Genomic DNA, 21,613 nt, shown 5'->3' with positions numbered 1-21,613 from the left:
GCAAAATCAGTTCTAGGAAAGACATTTATAGCAATAAAAGGTTACCTTAGGAAACAAGGAAAATATCAAAAAAACAGCCTAAACTTACCCCTAAAGCAACAAGAGGAAGAAGAACAAACCAAAATCAAAGTTAGTAGAAGAGCAGAGCAAAAATAAATAAAATACAGATGAATAAAATGTTAGAAAAGATCAATGAGACTAAAAGCTGGTTCTCTGAAAAGATAGAAAAAATTGATAAATCTTTAGACAGACTCATCAAGAAAAAAAGGGAGAGCCCTCAGATCAATAAAATTAGAAATGAAAAAGAAGTTACAATGGACAACATAGAAATACAAAGAATCATAAAAGACTACCACAGACAACTACTTGCCAATAAAAGGGACAACCTAGAAGAAATGGACAATTTCTTAGAGAGGTATAATCTCCAGAACTGAACCAGGAAGAAATGGAAAAAATGAACATACCAATTACATTTGATGAAATTGAATCGAACCTGGGTCTCCTGCATTGCAGGTGGATTCTTTACTGACTGAGCCACCAGAGAAGCAAAAAGTGGAAATAGTGACATATTTTATTTTCTTAGGCTCAATAATCACTGCAGATGTTGAGTGCAGCCATGAGATTAAAAGATGCTGGCTCCTTGGAAGGAAAGATATGACAAACCTAGACAGCATAGTAAAAAGGCAGAGACATCACTTTGCTTACAAAGGTCTGCATAGTCAAAGCTATGGTTTTTCCAGTAGTCATGTATGGATATAAGAGACAGACCATGAAGAAGGCTGAGTGCCAAAGAATTGATGCTTTTGAATTGTGGTGCTGGAGAAGACTCTTGACAGTCCCTTGCACAGCAAGTAAATCAAACCAGTCAATCCTAAAACAAATCAACCCTGAAAAATATTCATTGGAAGGACTGATGCTAAAGCTCCAATATTTTGGCCACCTGATGCAATGAGCCAACTTGTTGGAAAAAGATCTTGATGCTGGAAATGATTGAGGATAGGAGGATAAGGGGGTGACAGAGGATGAGATGGTTGGATGGCATCACCGGCTCGATGGACATGAGTTTGAGCAAACTCCAGGAGATAGTGAAGGGAAGTGTGTGTGATAGTGATAGTGCTCCAGGGAAGCCTGGGGCACTGCAGTCCGTGGGGACGCAGAGTCAGACACAACTTATCGACTAAATAACAACAATTCTCTAACTCCATATACAAAAATAATCTCAAATTGGAATAAATACCTAAATGTAACACCTGATACTATGAAACTTTCAGAGGAAAACATAGAATGGTCTTCAATATAAATCACAGCAATATCGTTTTTGATCTGTCTCCTATAATAATGGAAATAAAAACAAGAAAATGAGAACTAATTAAACTGAAATCTGTTGTACAGCAAAGTAAACCATAATCGAAACAACAGCCCTCCCAAATAGGAGAAAATATATTTGTAAACAATTTGACTAACAGATTATCTCCAATATACAATATATACAAATATATACAAAATATACAAATACCTCACAAAACTCAATGTCAAAAAAAATGAACAACCCAATCAAAAAATGGGCAGAAGACCTAAATGGACATTTCCCCAAAGAGGATGTATGGATGACCAAGGGGGTACATGAAAAGCCGCTCACTATAGCTAATTATTGTTGTTGTTAATTGTTAGAGAAATATATATATAATTATTATTAGAGAAATGCATATCAAAACTACAATGAGACAGCACCTCTCAGAATGGCCAACATCGGAAATCTACTAACAATAAACGTTGGAGAGGGTATGGAGAAAAGGGAATCCTCTTGCACTGTTAGTGGGGATATAAGTTGGTACAGCCAATATGAAGAACATTATGAAGGTGCCTTAAAAAAATAAAAATAGAGCTAGCATTTGATTGAGCAATCCCACTCCTGGGCATATATCCTGTGAAATCCATGGTTCAAAAGAATACAGGTACCCCATTATGCATTCCAGTGCCGATTACAATAGCCAAGACATAGAGGCAATTTAAATGTCCACCGACAGATGAATGGATAATGAAAATGTCGTACATAATGGAATATTAATCAATCATTAAAAATAATGAAATAATGCCATTGCAGCAACATAGATGGACCTGGAGATAATCATATTAAGTAAAGTAAATCAAAGAAAGAGGATTATCATACAATATTGCTTATATGCAGAATCTAAAAAAAATACAAATGCACTTATTTAAAAAAGTACAGGCAGACTCACAGATTTAGAAAACTAACCTATAGTTAACAGGGCAGGATGGTGGAGGGGAATGGTAGATGAGGGATAAATTCAGAATTTTGTATTGACATATATAGGCTAATATATTTAAAATAGATAACCAACAAGAACTTACTGTATAGCACAGGTAACTCTACTCAATATTGTGTGATAACCTAAATGGGAAGAGCACTTGAAAAAGAATACATATTTGTATATGTAAAACTGAATCACTCTGTGGTACAACTGAAACTAACGTATTATTAATCAACTATACTCCAATATAAAATAAAAAATTAAATAAAAAAACAGTAGTGTAAAACCTTAGACTCCTCAGATTTCTTGATACTGAAGAAGCCCTCTGGGCTTCACATTTAGCTTTCAATTGTTGATTTATCACATTAATCTTTTATCTTTACTCAATAAACATGCTTCCCCTAGGAACTGCTAACATTGTTTTGTTTACCTGTGTATGCAGAGACTATGGGTGGATCCTAGAATATAGCAGATGTTCAAAATATTGTACAGTGAATGTATAAATAAGATTATTATATAGATGCATACTGGAATTAAGAATATTTTACACATATACAACAGTATAACAGGAATATGAACAATATTTTCTCTTTCTCTGTGAAAAAAGTATGAAAGACTGAAAATCAAGTCAGAGATTTGGAAGGACAGAATTTGACTTCCAGCTGTAACCACCTTCCTCACTGCATACCAGGAGTTATCTGGCCTATATGAAGTCTTCAGGTATGAATAATAGGGATGAAGCAAAATTGCTTGGCTATTGCATTAGATATCTCCAGAGAAAACACAAATAGCATGTATGTATACATAAAGAAAGTGATTTATTACAAGGAATTAGCTCACATGATTATGAGGCTGATAAAACCCAAGACCTGCAGAGTAAATCAGCAACCTGGAAACAAATGCTGATGTAGCTTCAACCTGAGTTTGAAGGCCTGAGAACCAGAAGAACTGACGATATAGTTTCGGTGGTCTAAAGGCCACAGGCTCAGTACCAAGAAAGAGCCAGTGTTTCAGTTTAGTGTGAAAGCAGGAAAAAGCCAGTGTCTCAGATTGAAGGCAATCAGGTAGAAAAGACTCTCTTACTCAGAGAAAGGCAGCCTTTTTTTCTATTCAGGCTTTCAACTGATTAGATGAAACTCATCCACTTTAATGAGGACAATTTTCACTCAGTCCACCAGTGAAGGTGCTAATCTCACCCAGAAACATCCTTATAGAAATATCCCAAATACTATTTTGCCAAATATCTGGGCACTTGTGGTGACATCAAGCTGACATACAAGATAAACCATCATGGCTTACCTGTTTGGTTCTAAACATTCAGGAAACAGAATTAGGCATGAATGAAAAGATAAGTACACCTTGTACACATATCTTTTCAAACATTACGAAAGCAAGGTCTAGAACAAAGGCCACCAGTTTCAGGAAGACTTCCTGGACCACAAATGATAGATTCAGGTTTTTATGTAGGACTAACATACTATTTGAATAAAACCATCTTTTTGAAAATCCTTTGCAAAATTTTACCTTCTAATTCTCAGTCTTTTGGGAATAGATTATGAGACTGAATATTAGTTTATGAGACTGAGTATTAGTTTGTTTTTATTTTCTGATTTTTTTTTCTATATTCTTGTGTAAAGCAAAGTTGGCTGTACATAGCAATTCACCAGTAAATATTTATTAAGTAGATGAAGATATAGGGGCTTCCCAGGGTGCTTAGTGGTAAGGAATCCACCTGTCAATGCAGGATACACAGGGGACATGGGTTCGATCCTTGGAAGAAGAAATGGCGACCCACTCCAGTATTCTTGCTTGGACAGAGAAGCCTGGAAGGCTGCAGTCCATAGGGTCGCAAAGAGTCAGAAACAACAGCATGAGCACGGGATGAAAATATAATTATAACTAAACATTCCTGCACAAATAATAGAGAAGCAAGTAAAAAAGGCACCATGATGGTAGTATTTCATCTTACAGCAGAAGAGGGTAGAATCTAAAGACTCATTTAATAGTAAAATAATATACTAGAATTCAAGTGTATTTAAACTAGTTTCAGGTCTTTTCAATGCCACTCACCTTTATTCTGAATAGGTTTGTAATATTATATGGCCCGGGATAGGCCAAAGCTACCATTTCTGTTTAACTCACTCTTGGTAAGTAAATATGTACTCTGCTTCTGAAAAATGTCTTTTTGAAGATACTTCATTCACAAGCCTGATATAACAATCCAACCCAGGGTAGAAAATACAAGCACTCCTGTTTCAGAAACTTTTAACAACACTCAGAAAGAAAGGAGCATTGTACAGTTCACACTATTCAAAGATGCAGGTCACTGAGGGGTTACACTTGCACGGTGTGAAACTCTGAAGCAACACAGATTTCGTGTGACCGATGACAGTGTAAATAGAGGAAGTACTTACATAGGTAGGATTGTTGAGAAAAAGGAGTCTGCGTAAAAAGCGACAGCAGTTAAATTTACATTTCATGAACTTTTAGCAAAACTAAAAGGGAAAAAACTAGCTTCTCTTTAAAATACAAATTTCATATAACACAGTGGTTTAAAAAAATGCTGTTTACATATATTCAAAGTCGTCTTTTTATTCAAAGCATTTCTGAAGGGCACATTTTTCTTTACCCTCCTTAGCTGACAAGGGAATATGCCTTCAGTCAGTTAGTCTTACAATATATAAAACACTCTCCAGAGAATTCCCTGGCAGTGGAGTGGTTGGGATTCCATGCTTCCACTACAAGGTTGGGGACATAAGGTCCCACAAGTCATGTGGTATGGCCAAAAAAAAAAAAAAAAAAAAGCCAAATAAAAAGCCAAGTATTTGAGGTGATGGCAAAAGAAAAACATTTAAGTAAGAACTCCCATTCCAAGGCATCCTGGCTACTAAAACAAAAGAGTGACCATATTAAGACTTTAGAAAAACACAATAGCATCTTTCTTTAAGATCTAAAGATTACAATTAGGGACAAAAAATAAAAAACCACTATCCATTTATTGACTGAAAAAGTAAAAACCATAGTAAATCTCCTAAAGGTAGAGATAGAACTTTGTTTAACATAGACCCTAAAAATTATGCAATTTCCTTCAGGTTATTTGATACATATACTCTTAATTTTGTTTCCTTTCCCCTATAAGTACCTAAATATGTGTGAGATTTGGGCGATCTGTTTTTTTATTTTCAATTAAAAAGGGATTTTTTTTGTTCAGCTGTTGAAGACAAGGTTGTTTCTAAAATGTTGTTCCTTTTTTCCTATTACTGTATAAAATGATATGTAAATTAATACAATGATTATATAAACCCTATTGTACCATGATTAAGTAAAGTTGTTCAGTCACTCAATCCGTGTCTGACTCTGCGTGACCCCATGGACTGCAGCACACCAGGCTTCCCTGTCCTTCACCATCTCCTGGAGCTTGCTCAAACTCAAACTCAAAATATATGTAAGTGAAGTTATACACATATATACATATATATGTATATGTATATATAATCTACATTATAGATTCCCAGGTGATGCTAGTGGTAAAGAACCTGCCTGCCAATGCAGGAGACATAAGAGACACAGGTTCAGTCGCTGGGTTGGGAAGATCCCCTCGAGGAGGGCATGGCAACCCACTCCAGTATTCTTGCCTGGAGAATCCCATGGACAGAGGAGCCTGGTGGACTACAGTCCATAGTGTTGCAAAGAGTTGGACACGACTGAAGTGACTGAGGGTGCATGTATAATCTACATGTGGTTAATATATAAAAACACACTAAAGAAAGGAGAAATAGTCATGCTAAGACAAATACTTTCCTTATGTGCTATCTGCTGTTTGCTTCCTAAAATAAGTTAAAAATCAATTCTATTTTCAACAGGTTTTTTAATCAAGGTTCTCATATCATTTATCTGCAGAAGCCATTCTTTTAGAGAAAAGTTGCTTTTTATCCACTGCTTCTTTGGTGATCCAAGTTCCGGCATCTAGGATTCCAGTCTGCTTAAAAGTGATACATGGAGGGAGTGTGCGCGTATGAACATGCTGTCCAGGTTGCACGGCAGTAGCTACAGGTCTTCTCTCATGCATTAGACGGGACTCACCGCAGGAAACCAAGGACATTCATTTTTAGTTTGCTTTTAGGTTTGTTTAGGCAACAGTACTCTTCCTGATTTTCAGATTTTTGCTGGTAATGGATCCACCAACTGGCAGGAGCATTTAAAATATTTTTAAATGGTCTTATTTTTAAATGACTGTTGGATATTTATCGATGCCCCTGTTAATCACAAGCCCTCAGATGCTTTTACTGTGCATTTCTCTCTCTCATCTCTCTGCTGGGCTGCCTTCCTTCTTTCTCTTTCTCAGGCCCTCTGCCTCAGTGCTTTTTCCTGTGTGGTATATAGCTCTGTTGGAGAAGGAAATGGCAACCCACTCCAGGATTCTTGCCTGGAAAATCCCATGGACAGAGGAGCCTGGTAGGCTACGGTCCATGGGGTCACAAAGAGTCGGATATGACTGAGCAACTTCACATATAGCTCTGTAAGGTACAATACTATAGAAAACATTTGTATTTTTGCATTTGATGTAATATTTAGTGGCACTGCATTTGCCTTAATCATCAAGGGCTGTTCTGGTTGCCTAACTGCTATATAATGGGAAAAAAAAAGTTCATTATCTAGAGATTTATAATTTTACTTTGCATTTAATATCACATTGCTGCTCTAACCTCTAAAAAAAACCACTGTATGAACAATGGAATGTGCATTTTAAATTGTATGGTAATTATCTGGTAATATCTTCTTTGGCTCTTTTCAATCAATGTTTCCGTCTGCATGTGACTATTGTAGGAGTCTCCCTATTAAAATTCAAATTAGATAACAAGGTGCAAATGGTTTTCTTCCCTTTCTGCAAATTTGTCTTCATGTTTATAGCTCTCACTGTTGCTATATTTTCATGATGCTGAGTTTTCATACAAAATTATTGTGGTGATATGAATGTGGTAGTGCTTAAATGAGAAACATGCACATTTCCATCATATTGCCTTTGAAATGGAAACTCACCCGGTTAGCACATTAACTAGAGCATAAGAAACTAATTAAGAATCCCCCTAAATCCTGAGGATAAGTTTAGTAAGGAGGCACAAGTCAGTTTTCAAAGTTCTTAATATCACATTAGAGAAGGTTTTGATGGGGGGCAATGTGGTAATCTCGCTCTAGGGCCTTGTGGATGTACCCTGACTAAGTTGCTTATGAAAAATATGATTTCTCATGGCTTTGGGCAAATTTGATTTCAGGAAAGAAGCCAGGGGATTTTTTATATCATGCCAAAGTGACAGATTAAAATTATTGGGAAAAGAGAGTGGAAATGTATGCTTTTCTATTTCAGTATTTCAATTTTGTCAATAGGATTGGCACTATAATTATCTCTGGATTAGTCACAGGCCTCTATACTTGTTAAAAGTGAGTATAAAGTAAAATGTAACTTGATAGGAAATTTGTTTTAAAAGATACGAGGGAGGAGGGGGCAAGAAGTTCAAGTTGAGAAAGAAGTCAAACATTTTAGAACTTCAGCTGCTGAAACTTATTATTGTTTCAAAAGAATTTGCTGATAAAGACAACTTCAGGGAGTTTCCACTTTGTCAAGACTTAGTAAACCACAGAACCAGGCAGCTTCCAACAGCAATGACTTCACCCGTGTCAAGTCACTAGCCTAACTCATTGGAAAAGACCCTGATGCTGGGAAAGATGGAAGGCAGCAGGAGAAGGGGACGACAGAGGATGAGATGGTTGGATGGCATCACCGACTCAATGGGCATGGGTTTGAGTAAACTCCAGGAGTTGGTGATGGACCGGGAGGCCTGGCATGCTGCAATCCATGGGGTCGCAAAGAGTCGGACATGACTGAGCAACTGAACTGAACTGAACTGAAGTCAATAGCCTAAGGGAATTCCTGTCATCCCCCTAGAATTCTTCCCACCTCCCACTTGGCCTTTGACCCCTTCTAATACATGAGGAAAATAGGAAAGCATCTGGAAAACAGAAGGATAGGGACAGATTTTCTCCTGTTGCATTCAGTGATCAACTGGTTTACTTATTGATTCATCCATAACCATCCACCGAACACACATAATTCTTTTGATGGGTGAAAAGAGTTTGCTCTATTTCGCTTCCCTCATTCATTTTTTACTAAACTGACTTTTATTCTTCAACAGGAAAAATCATGTTTAAAGATTTCAATGGAAAAAAAAAAGCAAAGTTAGGCCAGATGAAAAGCATCTATGACAAAAAAAAAAAACCACAAATATATACTTAATGCAGTTTCTGAAATAAAACTAAGCTCCTTAGATTTTTTTTTTTGCTACCTATACATTTTTCTATAAGCTGCTAATATCTATCTAGGACAAAAGATACTGAAGAGAAATGTAATCATTTTAAAGACAAAATACAATGCATAGCTGAGATAAAGGCTTAAGAAAGCATCATTCCTTGAGAAATTTATAATCCACAGCAGCCACAGATATGTACTGTAAATATAAAAACCTTGGAGTACACCAAAACTGCAATTCTCCTTTCAGGAATGTAGCCCAAAGAAAGAGTTATTATTTGCACAAGATGTACAAAACACATGAACCATTAAGATTGTTATAATAATGTATTTAAGAGCAAATTCAGAATAAAAATTAAATGTCTGGTGGTAGGGGATACACTGAATCAAGGAAAATCTATCCAAAAATAGTAATGATGAAGCAGTGGAATATATCTTATGGACATGGATATATATTCATGGTATACTGTTATATAAAAAAACACATCACAAAATATTATATGATCTTGCTTTATCCAAGTATAAACATATAGATAAAAGCTAAAATTAGCTTATCTGAAATTGTAAAATTCATAATCATTTTATATTTCTTTTAAAATATATAGTCATGTTAAACTTGTCCCAACCTCTACAAATTTGTGTTTTCAAAATTATGAAACCAAAATTCCTAATCAGGAGGATAAAAGGCAAATAGTGATAGTTTTGACATAGTTCCAGAGTAACCTTGAACAAATCTTTCTCTGGTCCTATTTCTATGTTTATAAACTGAGCCCCATACCTTCCCTTTGGCAAGATTATAGTGAAAATTAAATGGGAACAGCAGGTCAGGTACCTCATACCATGCCTAAAACATGGTAAATAGTATAGGTATAGTGGGCTCAAGAAAGCTATATATATATTTTTTTCCTATATAATACTTGACTAATGAAAATGAAGCTTTTATATTAGTTTTATTCAAATTAATGTATGACATGCTCAAAATGCCTGAAGAATTATTGACAGAGGTTTGTAGCACTGCATGGGAGGCTGTGACCAAAACTATCCCCAGGAATAAGAAATGCAACAAGGTTGTCTGAGGAGGTTTTCCGAGGAGCCCTTACAAAGAGTTAAGAAAGAAGAGAAATGAAAGACAAAGGATAAAAGGAAATATATGCCCATCTGAATGCAGAGTTCCAAAGATTAACAAGAAAGTCGTCTTAACTGAACAATGCAAATAAATAGTGGAAAACAATAGACTGGGTAAGACTAATGATCTCTTCAACAAAATTAGAGATACCGTGGGAATATTTCATGCAAAGATGGGCACAATAAAGGACAGAAATGGTATGGACCTAACAGAAGATAGTAAGGAGAAGTGGCAAGAATACACAGAACTGTTAAAAAAAAAAGTCTTAATGTCCCAGATAACCACGATGGTGTGATTACCCATCAAGAGCCAGACAAACCTGGAATGTGAAGTCAAGTGCACCTTAGGAAGCATTACAATGAACAAAAGTAGTGGAGATTAATAGAATCCCAGGTGATCAATTACAAATCCTAAAAGATGATGCTGTGAAAGTGCTACACTCAATACATCAGCAAATATGGAAAACTCAGCAGTGGCCACAGGACTGCAAAAGGTCTGTTTTCATTCCAATCCAAAAAGGGCAATGCCAAAGAATGTTCAAACTACCGCACAATTCATTTCACATGCTAGAAAGGTCATGCTCAAAATCCTTCAAGCTAGGCTTCAACAGTATGTGAATTGAGAACTTCCAAATGTACAAACTGGATTTAGAAAAGGCAGAGGAACAAGAGATCAAATTGCCAACATTCATGGGATCATAGAAAAAGCAAAGGAATTCCAGAAAAAAAAAAATCTATTCTTCTTTACTGATAATGTTAAAGCCTTTGATTGTGTGGATCACAACAAACTATGGAAAATTCTTAAAGAGACTGGAATACAAGACCACCTTACCTGCCTTCTAAGATGGTCACGAAGCAACAGTTACAATCTAATATGGAAAAATGGACTCACTGAAAATTGGGAAAGGAGTACGTTAAGGCTATATATTGTCACCCCGCTTATTTAACTTCTATGCAGACTACATCATGTGAAATACCAGGCTGGATAAAGTAAAAGCTTGAGTCAGAACTGTCAGGAGAAATATCAATACCTCAGATATGCAGATGATATCACCCTAATGGCAGAGTGAAGAGGAACTAAAGAGCCTCTTGATGAAGGTGAAAGAGAAGAGTGAAAAAGGTGGCTTATAATTCAATACTCAGAAAACCATGATCACGGCATCTGGTCCCATCACTTCTTGACAAATAGATGAAGAAGCAATGGAAACCATGACAGACTTCATTTTCTTGGGCTTCAAATTGACTGAGGACAGTGATTGCAGCCATGATGCTTACTCCTTGGAAAATAAACTAATACAAACCTAGACAGCATAGTAAAAAGCAGAGACATCACTTTGCCTACAAAGGTCTGTCGAGTCAAAGCTATGACTTTTCCAGTTGTCATGTATGGATGTGAAAGTTGAACTGTAAAGAAGGCTTAGGACTAAGGAACTGATGCTTTTGAGTTGTGGTAGTGGAGAGGACGCGAGAATCCCTCAAACATCAGGGAGATCAAACGAGTCAATCTTAAAGGAAATCAATCCTGAATATTCATTGGAAGGATTGATGCTGAAGCTCCTATACTTTGGCCACCTGATACAAAGAGCCAACTCATTGGAAAAGACCCTGACGCTGGGAAAGACTGGAGGCGGTGGAGAAGGGGGCAACAGACAGTGAGATGGTTAGATGTCATCATCAACTCAATGGACATGCGTTTGAGCAAACTCTGGGAGATAGTGAAGGACAGGGAAGCCTGGCATGCTGCAGTCCATGGGGTCGCAAAGAGTCAGACACAACTGAGCGACTGAACAACAAATTGTCAGAATAACAACAAAACTATCATTGACCTGTTTGGGTTCTTTTTTCTTTTTTTTCAATTCATCCTGCTTATACACCAGCAGGCCCTAAGCTATGTAATTAAATTCAACCAAATTACTGAATGAAAGTGAAAGTCGTTCAGTCACGTCTGGACTCTTTGCTCTTTGCGACCCCATGGCCTATACGGTTCATGGAATTCTTTAGGCCATAATACTGGAGTGGGTAGCCTTTCCCTAGTCCAGGGGATCTTCCCAACTCAGGGATCAACTCTAGGTCTCCCTCATTGTGGGCAGACTCCTTACCAGCTGAGCCACAAGGGAAGGCCAAGAATAGTGGGTGGGTGTCCTAGCCCTTTTCCAATGGACCCAGGAATCGAACTGGAGGCTCCTGCATTGCAGCCAGATTTTTTACCAACTGAGCTATCAGAGGATTCTACATTCTGCTAGATATTAGAGATGGTAGAAGTAGTACAAAGGCCCTGCCAATAAAATAATATAAGACAGCCAAATAATTACAACACTGTGAAAAGTATAATCACAGAAATAGTACAAGACACAGCAGTCCCGCAGAGATGGTTTAACTCTGTCTGGAGGGAACGGCAGGGCAGGCTTCCCAGATGATGTGACTCCTCAGGCGGGTGGAGGAGACTGATAAAGTGGATACGGATACAAGACTAAAACACAGAGAAAACCACTACATTTGTAGGAACTGTGAGTCTACTTCCTGCAGGACCATTACATAGAGAGGGAATGGAGAAGAAAGCAATAAAGACCAAGGAGGCGGTTAGGGTCAGTGTTATGGGAGACCCTCAGGAAAATTCCAAGGTCCTCTCACACCATGACATTATGTGTATGTATTTTTTCCTCCAGACATAAATGAATTTTAAAATATCTGTTTTTCTTAAGGATACTACAGTAAGATATTCATGGCCCTATTCCAGAAGAAAGTAGGAAATGTACATTCAGTAGAATCTCTGCTCAAAGTCCCCCTGTTTAGAGATCAAGCTGATTTGCTATCTATGGTTCTGTTAGAGAAGATAAACTTGCTATTGATTGAGAATGTGTATGATTAGACAACATTATAGTGGTATAGTCTGTCCTAACAGAGATTCTTAAAGGGGTCAGAACACATTTCTTCCCATCTGAACTTCCCTGGTAGCTCAGTTGGTAAAGAATCCACCTGCAATGCAGGAGACCCAGGTTCAATCCCTGGGTGGGGAAGATCCCCTGGAGAAGTAAACAGCAACCCACTCTAGTATTCTTGCCTGGAAAAGCCCATGGACAGAGGAGCCTGGCAGACTACAATCCATGGGGTCACAAAGAGTCAGGCATGACCTAGCAACTAAACCACCACCAAACAGTCCCGCAGAGGTAGCCATGCAGTGGCTGTGGAGAAGCCAGACTCCACCATCTCTACTACTGACCAACTGAGCCAAACACTGCTTAGTATTTTCACGGGTGAGGAATAAAAAGGACATTAAAAATTGTCCCCTGGTATTCTGAAACTTTCTGCCTAACTACAGTCTAAGGATTAATGTTAGGCCTGACCCAGAGAGAGGAAATATTTCTAAGTTTGGATGATTCCTAAAGCAGCTACATTGTGAAAATACTTACTATGCTCCACTGAGAGATGCCAAGTGCCTTGGAGTGAGGCTATTTATAAAACCATCTGGGCCCTCCTTCCCTTCCTCTTTTCCCTCTGCCTTTCCCTCCTTCCTCTTTCTTTCTGTCATAAAATTTCCCACTTCTCCCACTGTTACTAGTCTCTTTAAGTTTTTTCCTCTGGAATCAGTTTTGAATGTCTATTTCACCTGGCAGGCTTGAGTTAAAAACATATATTATTATTATGTTTGCCTATCTTACAATCCTTTAGGTTTATTGCTTCGGTCTACATTGTTCTTTCCAAGTGTCTGTTTCCCATCTGGGGTGGGGAAGGAGGGAAGATCTTATTTTGCAGGCTTCCTCAATCTGTACCCATAAGATATCAACTCACAAGCTGGTAAGTAAATGGAGAGCCAGCATCCAAGCGACTGAAGGATTGGCTAATCCCATAAGATAAAACACAGCTTTGTTTTACTTTTAATAAAATTTAATAAAGGTGAATTCAGAGTAATTTTTATTATTTTTATGCATTTAAGTTGTTTAATTGTACATACAGTCTTATACATATTTGTAAGTAGGAAAAGCCATATTTGTTTATCCATTCACTATACATTATTCAATTTATTTCAGGAGACAATATTTTGTCATATATTGTCAAAAATGACAGTACTAATTAGCTACCTTAACATACTGATAATAGGTGTATCTTCAAAGAAAAGAAAATCTCCTATATAACCATCAGCCATATCATAAAGTTATGACTAAGCTACTACAGATCAAAATGACAATGTGCAAATGACTGAATTATTGCCAGAATGCATATCAAACAATCCATGATCAGTAGAATTATTGACCAAAGAGCCATGGATCACACTGGAGTATCAATATTTTGACTGCTAGTCTACTATGACTTGTAAAAGGCAGGATCACATTAAAAGCTTAGCCTGAGAAGACAAAGGATGGGGAAGTTAAGAAGAAATTTTATTCCTATGGCACTTGGCTCTCACTGAGATGTAAAAGCAAGGAACCCTTCACTCAACACCGGCTCCACTAGACTTTTAACAAGACTGGATAAGCCCAGTCTCTTGTAAATGAACATTTTTTTACTCTGTCTAACTCCCACTGTAATGAGCACACCCTGACTTCATCTTTAAAATGTTTTATCATACTATGGATACATCCTATTATAAATTAAACCTATTTTCATTGCTTTAGAATGTTGCATTTTTGTGATTAAGGCTAACTGATTTAGTGGATTGTTCTCCAGCTTCAATTCTTTTTAACAGAGTTCGTATCAGATCTTATCTCTCTATATTTCTCACACAGTATACTTTCATTTCAGTGTGGAAAACCAAATGAAAATTCTATGAATTATGAGGCATTGCCAAACTCAAAATACCACTAAAAAGGCTGACACACCATAAAGCAATGAACAAATGTATATCTGAAAGACAGACATATCTCTAACAATGGGCATATATTCCATTTAGCAAAGGTGTCCCATAAAAGAGATTTTAACACAACGTTTTTTTGCAAAGTGCAGAGAGAGACAAATTTTCCCATATGTGGCTATCCCCAAACCCAGGCCTTTAATCCTTACTATAAGAAATTGCTTAGCTGAACAGGTCTTGGGAAGCCAATGGCATTCAAGTACCCCTTAATAGTACAAAGAAGACTCAAATCATGCCTAGGTAAACAGAAAAGGGAACCATGAGGAATGTGTCTGAACAGTGATTTTTAGTGAGAATTGCAGATGTTAATAGAAGCAAAAGAAAAATAAAACATATGAGACTTTTCAAATATTTGTAACATGCAAATGATAGAAAAGGAGACCCTGTAGGAAAGAAATGTGTTATAACTGCATTCTCAAGGAAATTTTAATGAATTCTATAAAATAAGAGATAAAAGGGGATTTGGAATGGTTTCAGAATTCACTTAAAAGACAAATACATTAACTCTGCTGGCAGCAAAAGTCATGATAAATAATATAAAATACCAACTGAAAAATTGCTTGAATGGCTATACTGCAAAAAAGATAAAATAATGAAAAATAAGATAATTTGCATGCATGAGGTTGATTTATCAGATTGGCAATAGAAGTGACTGCAGAAATGAACTAACAAGTAAATCAGATAATGCATTTCAAGATATGAAAGAATACTTCATCAAAATGAATGAAAATATAAACAAATTTTTTAACAAAAAATTATTTTAAAATCTATCAGCCATATTGTGGTTAAAAAAAAATTACTGATTTCAGGAGGAAATATAAAACTGACATAACTCCAGGCTAAAAAGCCAAGCAAGATTACCTCCAAACAAGAGGCCTTAAATATTTCTAGGTATAGAACATTTTGATATGGTGATTTCCAAGTGGCATTTGACAGACTCTTTCCACAGTCCTCTTTTGATAGAAGGACATTCTAATTTAACTTAGAAAATTAATAGTGTTACTAATAATTATTTATTTTTGAATTGCTTAATATTCAGATCACTGATCTCAAATAAGCATCCCATCCCTGACTCTGCTTCGCAAGATACACTTGTGTGTCCACTGTTAAGACTAATTTTCTCTACTAAAAAATATCAATGGTTTGATGATTTCTCATCATAATTTTGTTTTTAACTTGTGCTTATAATTTCATCAGGTTTTCTTTATATACCTTTTGCTTCCTTGTTGCATAAAGTTCATTATTTTTATGTGTTTTCATTGGATTATTCCCCTTATTTCTTTTTATTTGATTATATTTATCAGGAATACTAAATTTGTATCATTTAATAACTTGACACATGATTTTAATTTTTTCATTTATTTATTGTATCTTTGAACACTATATTCAACCTTCTTATGACAATTTGTTTTGGTAAGTCTTTTAAAATTTTATATATTTTTAAGAGACATTCCAAATGTTTTCTTTTCTCAAAGATACACATATTTATTAAATTTTATATTTCCAAGTTGGCTTTAAACTTTTTATTTTTGACTTTTTCTTTTAAAATTTGTTTCATTTCTTGCTTTCCAATCTTTTCCTACAGGTCAACTTTTGTGGCTAAAATGGTAAAGAATCTACCTGCAATTCAAGAGATCCAGGTTCAGTCCCTGGGTTGGGAAGATCCACTGGAGAAGGGAATGGCTACCCACTCCAGTATTCTTGCCTGGAAAATTCCATGGACAGAGGAGCCTGGTGGGCTACAGTCCATGGGGTTGCAAAGGGTCAGACACAACTGAGTGACTATTATTTTCAAATTATTTAACTACATCTTTCCTATCCAACCCTGGCACTAAAGAAAAGAAATTGCTTTTAGTTTTTGTTTGTTTTTTTTTCCTTTCTTTTTTCCCTTAGCTATTCAAACTCTGAAAGTCCTTATACCTAATTTATATATCAAACTTACAAATAAAAATGCATATTTATGATTAAATTTTTCATCTGTCTTTCCCAGTTCTAAGTTGTGTTAGTATGCTATGAGAGTTTTTTATTTAGTCTATTAAGTGAAAGTGAAGTCGCTCAGTCGTGTCCGACTCTTTGCGACCCATGGACTATAGCCCACCAGGCTTCTCCGTCCATGGGATTTTCCAAGCAAGAATACTGGAGTGGGGTACCATTTAGTCTATTAGATACAAAGTATTGCTATCACATCAGTCAAACATTATTTCAAAAATTACAAAGTTAAGAATGTTTTAAATTGAATTCAAATTAGATTTCTATTTATTGCAATTTCAAAATGTAGTCATTGCACAACAGCAGACAATTTCCTCTCCAATTAAAAGCTCCTTTTTTAGAATAAAATACAGTCCATTTTACATATGGTTATATTCTACTGACAGCATGTAGGACATAAATTGATCTCAATCACATTGCTATTGCAAATCCCTTGAATTATAGAATTATGAGGAATATATATTCCATTATATCTTGAACATACCCTAAAATTATTATGTGATGCATATGCTATGTAAGAGTTCCAAAGAATAGCAAGGAGAGATAAGAAAGACATCATGCAAAGATGGGCACAATAAAGGACAGAAATGGTATGGACCTAACAGAAGCAGATTATATTAAGAAGTGGCAAGAATACACAGAATAACTATACAGAAAAAGATTGTGATGACCCAGATAACCACAATGGTGTGATCACTCATCTAGAGACAGACATCCTGGAGTGTGAAGTCAAATGGACCTTAGGAAGCATCACTATGAAGAAAGTTAGAAGAGGTGATGGAATTCTAGCTGAGCTATTTCAAATCCTGAAAGATGATGCTGTGAAAGTGCTGCACTCAATATGTCAGCAAAATTGGAAAACTCAGCAGTTACCACAGGACTGCAAAAGGTCAGTTTTCATTCCAATCCCAAAGAATGGCAATGCCAAAGAATGTTCAAACTACCACACAATTGCCCTCATTTCACATGCTATCAAAGGTCATGCTCAAAATCCTCCAAGCTAGACTTCAACAGTATGTGAATTAAGAACTTCCAAATGTAAAAGTTGAATTTAGAAAAAGCAGACGAACCAGAGATCCAACTGCCAATATCCACTGGATCATAGAAAAAGCTAGAGAATTCCAGAAAAAACATCTACTGCTGCTTCTTTGACTTTGACTAAGCCTTTGATTGTGTGGATTACAACAAACTGAAAATTCTTAAAGAGATGGGAATACCAGACCACCTTACCTGCCCCTGAGAAATCTGTATGCAGGTCAAGAAGCAAAAGAACAGTTAGAACCAGACATGGAAAAATGGACTGGTTCCAAATTGGGAAAGGAGTACCTCAAGGCTGTATTTTGTCACCCTGCTTATTTAATGTCTATGCAGAGTACATCATGGGAAATGCTAGTCTGGTCGAAGCACAAACTGGAATCAAAACTGCTATGTGAAATATCAATAACCTCAGATATGCAGATGATACCACCCTTATGGCCAAGAATAAAGAGGAACTAAAGAGCCTCTTGATGAAGGTGAAAGAGGAGGGTGAAAAAAGCTGGCTTAAAACTCAACATTCAGTAAATGAAGATCATGGCAACCAGTCCTATCACTTCATGGCAAATAGATGGGGAAACAATGGAAACAGTGACAGACTTTATTTTCTTAGGTCCCACAATCACTGCAGATGGTGACTGCAGCCATGAAATTAAAAGATGTTTGCTCCCCCTGGATGAAAAGCTATGAACAACCTAGACAGCATGTTATAAAGCAGAGACATTACTTTTGCCTACAAAGTCTGTGTAGTCAACTCTATGGCTTTTCCAGTAGTCATTTATGGATGTGAGAGTTGGACCATAAAGAAGGCTGAGCACTGAAGATTTGATGCTTTGGAACTGTGGTGTTGGGGAAGACTCTTGAGAGTCCCTTGGACAGCAAGGAATTCAAACCAGGAATTCAGTCCTGAATATTCACTGGAAGGACTGATGCTGAAGCTGAAGCTCCAACACTTTGGCTTCCTGATGGGAAGAGTGACTCATTAGAAAAGACCCTGATGCTGGGAAAAATTGAAGGCAGGAGATGGGGATGACAGAGGATGAGATGGTTGGATGGCATCACTGACTCAGTGGACATGATTGTGAGCAAGAGATGATGAAGGACAGGGAAGCCCAGAGGGCTGCAGTCCATGGGATCACAGAGAGCTGGACACAACTGATCGGCTGAACAACAATGCTATGTAAGAAGTTCATATATGAAACATATTCAGTAGTACCCCAGTGTAATATTATTTACTGAGCCATGTTTTGGCCAGGTCTCACTTACTTAGTTTGAAAAGCTATTTTCAAAAAAACACAATTTCTAAGTAACTAATTTCTGTAGTTTAAATGATTAAGGATATTTTTCACTTCATTACATATTGGACTCTATCAGGTTGCATAGGAATCATTTATTTTTTTCTCATTAAGATAACGGGATTGTGATTCTGAGCAATATTTCAGTTATTCTATTAATACATTGTGAATCATAGAAACAATCACGAAAGATTCTTTCTCCTGGCTACATAGATATTATAGTCAAAGTTATTGCATGCTCTGTTCAAGCACACACTTTTATCTTTATCTCCTTTTTTTCAAAATTTATTTACATGAGATGCCTAATTTCTCACCTAAAATTGTATTTATCTTGTCATCTCACAATATTTATGGAATCAAACTCATTAAGAATAAAGTACCATATAAATTGGTGGTAATACTGGGCACCTTTCTAGGTGTGCATCACAGTGAGAAGCACAACCACAGCTAGAAATCCAAGTAGTATAAGATTTATTATAAAACAAAGGCTCTAAGCGATCATGAAATGTAATAAAAATACAGTTACACTGTGTTAAAATGGTCAGGACAGACTTCGCAAAGGAGGCATGATTTAAGCTTGGTTTTGAGTGATTGATCAGCTTTAGATAGAGAAATGGGGAAAGTAACTTTACATTAGAAGAACATACACAGGATAAAACTAGAAGGGCACACTTGAGTACTGCTAAAAAAGAGACCATCCTACTGAGATGGTAAGTAAAGAAGGTAATAAGGTTAAAACAGGCATTGGGACAAGAAAATGTCAAGATATTGCTCAATTAACCACTATGAACTGCATCCTGCTGTCACAGGGATGTCACTGATAGTTGATGGGAAAAAAATGATGATAATGAACCTAGTTTTAAAAGAACTTATCTTGCAATAACATCAAGAATAGATGAAAAAAGGTTTTTGAAGATGAGGAAATCCATTAGAAAACTACTGTAATAATTCAGGCATGCTATTTAACACAGAATATAAATACTTAATACACATTTTTTCAATAAGTTAATGGCTGAAATAAAGAAGTGGATAAGAGGCAAAGAAAACACCATTTATTAAGATACATGGGAAAAACTGATGAACTGACAGAATTGGAGATCGCAAAAGAAGTTATAGAAAAGATTACAAATCCATTTCAGATGTTTATAGTGTTTATGAAAATAGGAAAGGCAAAAATAGTAACAGCTTTACTCAGGATGACTAATGTGATTTTAATTATGTTGAATTTGAGGTAAAAAAAAATCTAGGTGGAAATATTAAAGTACATTCGGAACGTAAAATCACAACGTACAGATTTGTTTCATTCACTGAGATATACAAGCTCTTAGAGAAGTGCATGGGACAAACTAGTCACTCAATATATACTTCTTAAACTAAATTGAAATGTTCAGGCAAAAGTGACTTGACTGAAGGTAATAAAACACTTTATGTCTGGTGAAATTATGTATATTATCTATATAAGGAATGAAATAATGCCGAACTTCTACTTAAAATTATAGCAATTCTATTTTAATAGTGTACATTCATTGCATATGTGACTTATACCAGAAGTATATGGATTATCTTATTAAATATTACCAATAATATTTGAGCAGAGACTAAATTTGTCATGAACCCATACAGAAAAATATTAGAAAAGTTTACATGAAAAAGAAGGAATTTATGTCTTATACTGTGTTGGGAGATTGTGGTTGGTTGTATGTATAAATTTTCTCTTCTATTTTAAAATATTTTTATATTTTCTAGGTATCATCTGTGTCATATATCTTTTCCTACAGAAGCGTGATATAAACTGAAAATGGAGATCAGTTAGGAGCACAGAGTATGAGGAGTTGCACAGAAGGCTTCTCTTTGCACTATTATTAAATAGAAAATAGCTCATTGACTGTATAACAGATGCTTTTCCCATTCACCGTATTACTGAGAAAATGCAGTATAGATGCTCACAGTAGTTGTTTACAGATCTGTGGAACAAAAGCAGAAAGAAAAAGGAAAAAAAGAAAAAGGGATAATTTCACTTCATCAAAAGATAAAAAATATGAGTAAATGGTTCTATCTTGGTTTTCTCATAATTCACATGTGATTTGGAAAATATTCATGAGATCTATAAAATGCAATTACCTCATTTTTATACTTCCTGAAAAGAAAAAATCATGAGATCTGATACAGCTACTGCTGTGTTAACTATTCAAATTTAAAATTACATACTATTTTTCCATGATGTTTTATTGATTTTTCTCTTGGTTCAACTTCAGTGATTAAATGAGACAAAACATATGGTATTGAAGTTTCTCACTGATGTTTTCATCAAGACTGGATAAAATCCAAATGGTGCAGTATCTTCTGGCTTGCATAAAAACTCTGATTTTATGGGATAGTAATTTATTTATTTATTTTTCTCTCAAGGGCTGCTTTCTTTCACTTGTTGCTAATATTGCCATGTAATTACAAAAGTGATTTTTATAGCCTCACTTCCTCATATATGATAAATAATATATATGATATATATTTTAACAAAAATTGCTTAAGTCATTGTAGGTTCTAGAAACAAGAGTCAAATGGTATTCTAGAGAGACAGAGACAGGGAAAAAGAAGAGAAGATTAAGATTAAAAGAAAAAAATGATCATTCATCAATTTAACTATCAAATAAATACTTGTCATTTGCTTTTATCTGTAACTTTCTCCTTTCTGAAGATCCTAACTGCATTGTCTTGTAACGTAAGAATTTATTGTACCATAAGA

Source organism: Dama dama, chromosome 31 (assembly GCF_033118175.1).
Source record: "Dama dama isolate Ldn47 chromosome 31, ASM3311817v1, whole genome shotgun sequence".
Taxonomy (NCBI): domain Eukaryota; kingdom Metazoa; phylum Chordata; class Mammalia; order Artiodactyla; family Cervidae; genus Dama; species Dama dama.
Note: the sequence above shows the minus strand (reverse complement) of the source record.